This window comes from Styela clava, chromosome 1 (assembly GCF_964204865.1).
Source record: "Styela clava chromosome 1, kaStyClav1.hap1.2, whole genome shotgun sequence".
In the NCBI taxonomy this organism is placed as follows: domain Eukaryota; kingdom Metazoa; phylum Chordata; class Ascidiacea; order Stolidobranchia; family Styelidae; genus Styela; species Styela clava.
This window is the reverse complement of record NC_135250.1, coordinates 18,853,976-18,863,038: the sequence shown is the minus strand read 5'-3', so window position 1 is coordinate 18,863,038 and position 9,063 is coordinate 18,853,976.

Sequence of the window (9,063 nt, the reverse complement as noted above, 5' to 3'; positions counted from 1 at the left end):
GCTACGCTTTCCCCGAGTTGTGTGTTTTCCATAAGAATTGCATATTTTATGAAGTTCGTCGTCACGTAACTGAAATTGAAATTTATCCAGCAGACCAGACACTCTTTTTACTCAGACAGATTTTGAAGCTGTTAAGATAACAGCAGTTTGATTTTTGTAATGAGTTTTTGAAGCGTTCAACCTGTCGGTACACGCCGGAAAACACTTTTCAAAATAAACATAGTAAATATATATTAGTATGATAAAGTATGGACGTTCCCCGAACTTTTGCCCTAGAAAATTTCTTTTTATACTTTGCGCATATTGTGGAAGGGTTCTCATCTTCTTTTCTTCGACCGCACTGCCTTATCTCCTTCAACCTTCCCATTCTCGACCAGCTGCCTTATATCCCCAACCTTTCTATTTTCGACCCACTGTCTTATATCCCTAAATCTTTTCTATCTCACTACCCCACCACCCCTAACCCACTGCCATATATTTCTCAACCTTATATTCTCGTTCCGCTGTCCTATCTCCCTCATTGCCCTATCTACTTTATTCTTCTGAGCCCCAACCCACTATCCTATCTCTCTTACATTCCCATCCTCGAATCACTGCCTCTCTGCCCACCGCCCTATCACCCTCAACTTCCCATTCTTGGGCCACTGTCCTATCTCCCCCAACCTTTCGATTCTCGACCCTCTGCCTTACCACCCTAAACCCACTGCCTATCTTCGCCCCACTGTCCTACCTCCCTTTCCTCGACTCACTGTCTTATCTCCCTCAACCCACTGCCTAACTTCCCCAACCTTTCTACCCTCAATAACTGCCCTATCTCCCTCAACCCTCTATCTACGACCCACTACCCCACCTCTTTCAAACTTCCTACCCTCGACCCACTGCCCCATTTTCCGCAACCTCTTTGTCTTCTACAAACCACCCCAACTCCCTCAACTTACTCGACCTTCTGCACTGCACTACCCCATACCTGAAATAACAGTCCTCCCCCCACGAGGCGACCGTTACACGAAATCCTGTTTGCTTGTGATCATGCAAACTCTCAGTCTCAGGTTTTATACGGCTCGAGTATGCCAATGAGATGATAGGATCTTACGCTCACAAAACAAGCCTATGATGTTGACGACATTTGTGACCTATCATTATGGGTATATTTAAAAATGAAACAAACGTATAGCTTCAGTGAGTGTGAATGATGACAAAAATGTTTGAATTCTGTTAAAGGCACTTATTTACATCATTTGCCAGGCCATTTAAATGCAGGCTGCAATTCCAAATGGTAAATAATCACCATAATTGGTAGCTCAATTTTCTACTTGTTAGGCCACTGATGTTCCTACTAGCAAAAGCACGAATAAGGCTGTTTTAAAAACATTAGCACATTTGGTCAAATATCAAAAACCAATTTCTCCAGGTTCTAAACAACGTTCTTTTATTTGGAAAAATACCAAGTAGTTGGAAGCGCGCGAGGGTCATCCTCATATACAAAAAGGGCAGTGCCGCAAACAACTAGAACTGGAGACCGATATCGAACTTGAACCTCGATTACAAAATACTTGCCAAAATCATCTCAAACCGCCTTCGCCATAAACTCGCTCAAATAATCCACCCAGCCCAAAAATCCTCCATCCTAAACAGACAGATTTCAGATATCCATAGAAATATAGAAAGCCTAATTAGATATTCCAGAAAAAATCAAACTCCAACATATATTCTAACAGCATAAGCATTCGACACGGTCAATCATAGTTTTATATATAAGTTGCTAGAAAAAATCGGGGTCGGAACAAGAATAAGTAATCTAATAAAAGCCTTCTACTCGGACATCAGAGGTACTATACAACTATAGAAATAAATGGAACCTTCACACCTGAAGTCTACATTGTAAGAGGAATTCGACAGGGCTGCCAGCTAAGTATGTTACTTTACGCACTGAATGTCGAGCCAATCGCGAGGGCGGAAACGAAAAACAATCACATCAGGGGCATCAAACTTGGAAAATATGAAGAAAAAATAGAACAATTCGCCGACGACACTAACCTGATAGCAACTACGCCCTACTTTTTGAACCTTGTCTTCAAAGAGTTCAGTTTCTTCCAGCAAGCTACCGGTCAAGCTCTAAACATGGAAAAATCCCAAGTTCTATGTATAAACGAAGAGGCGAAACGGCGTTTAGAGGGCACTTGGTTAGAGAAATACTGGCGAGATACCGTTAAAATCTTGGGGGTACACTACGGGGCAGAGGTTAAATATAAAGTCCAAGATGAAAAGGCTCGCAAAATCACACAAGTTCTAAACAACGCCAAATCACGCCACGTTACATGGTATGGCAAAATAACTTTAATTCAGTCTCTCGCCACACCCCTAATACTCCCGGAAGCGAGAACTCGGGCAACATCAGCATACCATCTGAACAAATTACAATCCATTTTATTCAAATATCTGTGGCACCCAGAGTACATTGAGCCATTACACCGCAAAACAATGCTCCTACCAATAAGGAAGGGCGGAATCGGCATGATAGACGTAAAATTGAAATCACACGCATGTCTATTCCAAAAACTTTTAACGATCTACAACATGGAAGAGCCAAGCCAATTCTGGCACCTCGAAGGCCTCTACACCCTAGGCCCGAGGTTGAAAACGATGAAAGAATCCCTTTATAGCAATTCGTTTCCCCATGCGGTGCAAATTGACGCTCGCTGGCGGCATATTTTAAATATCAGCCAGATATTGGACTTAAAAACCCAAATGAATGGGAGGATGCGAATGTGAAATTCATTTATCGGAGGTTGCAAGACAAATTATACGAGTACAGCCAAACAGAAACCACGGATTGGTCTGAAATCAATCTTCTAAGCCCATACTTGAGGACTCATTTCACAAACAATGAGCGAGACATATCGTATAGAATAAAACGAGATGCGTATCCATTCGGACACAGGAAGTGGAGATACGGCCTGCTACCAAACGTTGGACACTTTCAACCCCAAGCACCAGGCTGTCAATTTTGTAAAAGACCCACTGATACAACCCCACACATATTTCTTACCTGTTCAACATACGTTAAAATCCATAACTCAATCGTCCAAAGTACGCAAATCATAACCGGAAAAACCCTGAGTATAGGTCGTCAAGCTATCTTCGATAACACATATGAGGGACAAAATAAGGTGGTGGTGCTAAAGATATTCGCAATATTAAAACTTGAAATAATAAACATGAAAATTCTTTTCGATAGGAACAACAGTTATTTTAATACAAGTGACATACACAAGATCCAACATAAGGTTATTAGTAAATTTATCAACCACATGGACCAAATCGAGATCAACCACGGGACCAACGAAGCATACGAACTTCCAAGTAACTGGAGAAATGCCATACAATCACATCAAACGTGTTAAATGCCATATGTAAGTCGGACACATCCCCCTTTACACACCTCCCATAAGCGGGAGCATAATCCCAGCAATACCATCTAATCCCCCAGACCAGTGGTTCTCAAACTTTTTTAGTCTCAGAGCCGCATTTCAAACCTCAAAGCTGTGAAGAGCCGCACACAAGCAACGCAAGGTAAAATAACAACAAACCTTAAGCGCGTATTTAAAATACCAAGTCCTCGTAACAATAACACACCTAGTAACTAGAGCTGGGCAAAATATTCGATTAATAAAATATTCGAATGCCATTTTACTATTCGAATATCCGGTACCACGTGACCTGCGCCGCTCTGCTTGGACACCGAACTCGCGGTCTCCAACTCAATCGTGAATTGTGCGAAATTTCCCTACGCCGCTCGCTATCAGAAAAAAAAGACAAATTTGAAAAGTCGTTGTTTTTGCGTTATGGTGTTATATGCTTATCTTCGCACTTAACGTATCGTTTCAATTCATTATTTTGCAAAAAAAAAAACGTATCGACCGTTCCGTAAATTTAGAAACGTCAAATCAGATTAGGTATTTAAAATAAATTTCCCAGATTTTAAACACCGCATGCTTGGTGACATATCATTAGCCATTTCGTGCGTTACCGAACATAAAGTTGATTGAAATTAAATGTTAAAATGACTTTTCGGTGTTTCATTGTGAAAAAGGCAATTTTAGATCGTTAGAAAACTCTAGTTATGTAAATAGCATGGATTTAAAAATGACCAGAAGTTTTTCCAAAAGCTGGTATGAGTTACTTGTATGAAAAACACTCATTAAATTGTAACCAGATAAGAAATGTCATAATCCTACTCCCTTTAAAGCACTTTGTATTAGCTCTTTAGTGATCCCTTCCATCCTTGGCCAAGTGATGTTTCGAATATGTAACATTGTACTCGACCATACATGGCCGCTGAGCCAAGAGTAAAACGTAAAATTAATCGTGAATTTCGTTGTGACAATGCACACTGACTCGTTCACGAGTTGTTGCGTCTATTATCATCGAAAATGATTACAATTGGTAAATTTCGAAGCAATTGGGCAGTACTAATTAAGTCTTATAGCATGACATAATCAAAATCATTAAGTGAAGTGGTGAATTTGCAAATTCCGTAAAGAAAATTGAGCATTACTCAGTAAGTATTTTAGCTATAATAACCATCGGGGTGTTGTTTTGTTGAAAAAAAAAACCCTTAAAACTTTAGAGAATTAGGTATAATTAGCGTCTGACCCCCGATTAGGCACAATGGCCTAGGAATGCCTTTATTGCCAATTTCTTTAATCGCTCTTTTAAAATCAACATTCAGGATTCACGCAATCGTAAATTTGCTAGGTTTATCTATCTAATACTAAAATAACACGAACACCATAGGAAAGCACGAGAAACTCAAGTATCGTTTTAAATAATATCTGCATCTCGGTTACCGTTCACTTCAAACAGGCACGGTTAATTTACAAGCGTTGATAAGGAAGATCAAATCCAGGACAGGGAATAAAACTCATAATAAAATTAATTCGGTTTAGAAAATCAGCCCTTAATGTATTCAACAGCTGTCGCTGATGTGAACGCAAGGGTATACTAGAAATATGAAACATCGATATTCGGCGACCGCTTATTCTTGCAAAAAACGAAAAAGGGCGGGAATATAGAATACAAACTTTAGGATATCGCCGCCAAAACGATCGCGGTGACAAAGACAATCAGAGATTATGATGAAATCAACCATTAACCAATAAAAAAAAACGCTTTTTTGCCGACTTTTCAATGTTTCTATCAATTTCTAAATGGTGTATCGATCTCTGACGTTCTGGATCCCTGTTATGTATTTAAAAAATATTCAAGTTATTCGATTTCAAAAAAGGTTAGATTTTGCCCAATCTAGACTAACAGCCATTTAATTTGGCTTCGATTTCTAATAAGTTTTTCAAAGCGGGTCGTAATCGCGAAGGATGCAAAGTGCAGTAACTGCTTGAGATGATCGCCAGATATTTCGGGACTATTTTCGATTACTGGAACAAAATTAAAATGCTCTAGGATTAAAATAATCATTGAGTTATTTGATTTATAAATAATATCCGGGAATGCGACAAACACTGAAAATCCACGGAAGCAAGCCAATGATTACAGCCATGTCTAAAATCTTGCCAAGTGAAAAGTGTACGAGTGTCTGAGAAACGCTTACTGTTGCGTCACTATTGCATCTTGTAGGTTAGTCAACGCTACGCATATAAACACGGGAAATTCATTCGACTAACTAATAGACTTCAGCATTTTAATTTCGAGTCAATGATTAGTTTTTAATGAAAATTTTCTCTGAAAATAATTAATTTTTAAAGCATTAACGAGAGCCGCAGGAAAGGTTGTTGAGAGCCGCATCCTAGTTTGAGAATCACTGTTCTAGACGGAAGTAAATGCTACGTTATACGTAGCATACACGGACGTCCAGGGTGGAAGTTGTGTTATTAATTTAACTGTTTGCATGTGTTAATATTTTTAAAATCGCTCTATCCGTGCTTCTGCTCCTAGTAGCATATTGAGCTACCAATTATGGTGAATATTTACCATTTGGGATTGCAGCCTAAGTTCAAATGGCCTGGCAAATGATGTAAATAAGGGTCTTTCGAAGAATTCAAACATTTTTGTCATCATTCACACTCACTTAAGCTATACGTTTGTTTCATTTTCAAATATACTCATAATGATATGTCGCGAATGCCGCCAACATTATAGGCTTGTTTCGTGGACGTATGAGAATAGGCAGGTTGAGGCAGATAGGCAGTGTTTCGAGGATAGGAATGTAAAAGAGATGGGACAGTGGGTTGGGGATACGAAACGAGAGCAAATATATTTCGCTCTCGTCTTCATTTACCAAGCTCAAGTTTGGCTGATTTTACCTGTGTATGCTACTTCTACTCTTGCTATTTAAAATGTCGAGTTGCTGTTTACGATTAATAATCAATCCGGAATGTTGGGTCTTCTGATGTAACAACCACAGTAAAACAACCTGTGACAATATGAGCATGACAACGAATTTGATCAAGTGCGGCTACTTTAATTAAAGGTTCAGATAATGAAAAGAAATCCCGCCTAAACGAAAACACCGGTTCGTTCGTTCTAAGCGTTGGATATAGGCCTACGCGTGCCATCCACCCTTCGATTATCCTGCACGGGTTTGAAGCCCGTGGGGGCTAATCAGTGATGAGCTGGACATATCGCCCGCGGAAGTTTTCATTTTTGTCTGGCCTAAAATAAAGCCGAAGAGCTATAGTCCAGCGTTTCCCAACCTTTTTTGGACGCGGACTATTTTCTCACCGGCGAAAACTTTTGCAAACTCGAGGTTCGTTTATTGCAACCGTACTCTGTGCGAAGAAGCAATAAAACCAAACACAACAGAATTTTAACGAATTTCAACAATGGCCTTTTCTGTCGCACTATATTCAATCCATAATAACGACAAGAATGTAAAATGTATTTCTATTTTGATTGTGTTCATGGTAATTCGCGGTTGCGTCGAATTACGACAAGATGAAAGCATTGCTGCTCTAAAATACCATGGCAATCTGTGAACATAATATTGTGAGAATATATTGCCCGATTATACTTAGTTTTGATACATATTTTTTGCGTTCTTGCGAATTTGTTATCGCCGTTAGAAAAATCCTACTATCTGCTATAAATTTTCAGAAAGTACAACTTGATTTAGTACTTATTAAAAAAATATTTAAAGTATATTAGTAAATCAAAAATACATATTCAACGCCACGGTTTATTATTATTAATTTTATTGTGATCATTTTAATCTGCGGTTGTGTTGACGAAATAAAAGCAATACTACTCAGAAAATATGATGACAATCCGTGAACACTGAAATGCCCGATTATATTGTGCCATGTAAAGTGCCCGATTATATTTTGTTTTGATTCGTATTTTTGTGAATTCGTCAGATCTGAGCTGTTCTTACAACACATACGGCAGTACTGTGTGTGGCAATGTGGAGGCAGTAAAGCAAAGAATCCTAAGGGAAAATGCCCTGGTTACGGTAGCATCCAAAATTTTGAGATTTGCAATGTCTAAAAAGCGTTTTTAATCGGTCGCGGACCATTATAAAACAAAACTTATGGTGGTATTCGTTTTGTTTTTTTAGTATTTTGTAGTGCCGCTTCTCAATTTAAAATTTTGGTTTGCCACCATTGACACCAACCAAAAAAATATTATTTTTCGTTGTGAGAACTCGCGAGAAACACCACTTAGGTATCTGTCGAAGCGTGTGCAGATTCGTGTTTTCGTCGAAAATCTGCAAGTAAGTTGTGAAATCCAATCGTCTGATTAGGCGCAAGTGACCTATCGCGTCACCTGTTACCAAATTTTCGAATACTAAATTGCTATTCTAATAGTTGAATATTCGAACTTATGTCCGATTCTATACTCAGTAACCAGTAATTAATTATTGACTCGTTTAATGTTATGTGACTAAACTTGCTTTTTATGTTTTATGTAAATTCTAACGGAAATCGTAACGTGGCTGATTTTCTGACTGGTTGCGGACTCATTCAAATGCTCATTTGAGTTGAGACTCATTTGAGACCGCGGACTCGGATTGGGAAACACTGACTGCTATACATTAAAATTTGAGAAATTTATCTGAGATATGTCTGTGTAAAATGTTAACTATATATATTTATAGCAATTCAATACAAATTTCAATCTAAAATAATTTGCAATGTTCCTATTAATATTTACAATAAGCATGAGAACTGTTTTTTTATGGAAGATATATAAAGCACAAACATTGATTTCTGTAGTCGACAATCGTAAGCAGGCATCCAACGTTTCAACAGCTATTTTGTTTTGTACGTCACTTTTTATCCGCCTTCCTTCTGTGCAAATTCTTCTAAACTGACGAGCTTCCAGAAGTTGTCGTAATTCTCATTTTTCCTTGGCAAAAGAAAAAGATCCGATTGCAGTTCACATCATATATATATTGTTGAAATACAATATTGGATATGGAATGGTTGAGACTCAGTATCAATTTCCAGTTGATTTGAAGTTTCTTGCGAAAGCTTTCGTGTCCATCCAATTGAGATATGTTTTGTTTCCTACCTTGCACACCATGTTTAAGATGTTCAAGTGATTAGCAATATCAGTCAATAACGCCAATGAACAGAAAAACCTTTCATCATTCAACTGAATAATGTATTCAGGAGTCTCTCCTATTTTATTCTGGACAAAATTGGAAATTTCGTTACTCTAGAAAAAATAGCAACCAGGCCATTGATCCTCCCTGCCATTAACCTGACACCATCTGTTACAATACATGCACACTTCTTAAAACCTTCATATTCACCAACGACAGAAGCGATAAAGCGAGATAAAGACCCCCCCCCCAAAAAAGACCATTTTAACTGCACATTCTTTTATGATTCCCCCGTCACGAAAAGCCTTACCATGTTTGGCGATCGTTAATCGAATTCATATGATGTTTTCAGGGTTGTTGGTTGAATCATTCTTGGAAAAATTGACGATGATATTTTTTTTTGCTTCAAGAAGTTACCCTTTAGTTGTTTCAAAATTGCTTCCCGAGAAGTACCGTGACATTTTCCGTATTTTTTCCGTGTTTGGTATTGCCCTTGGTAATGC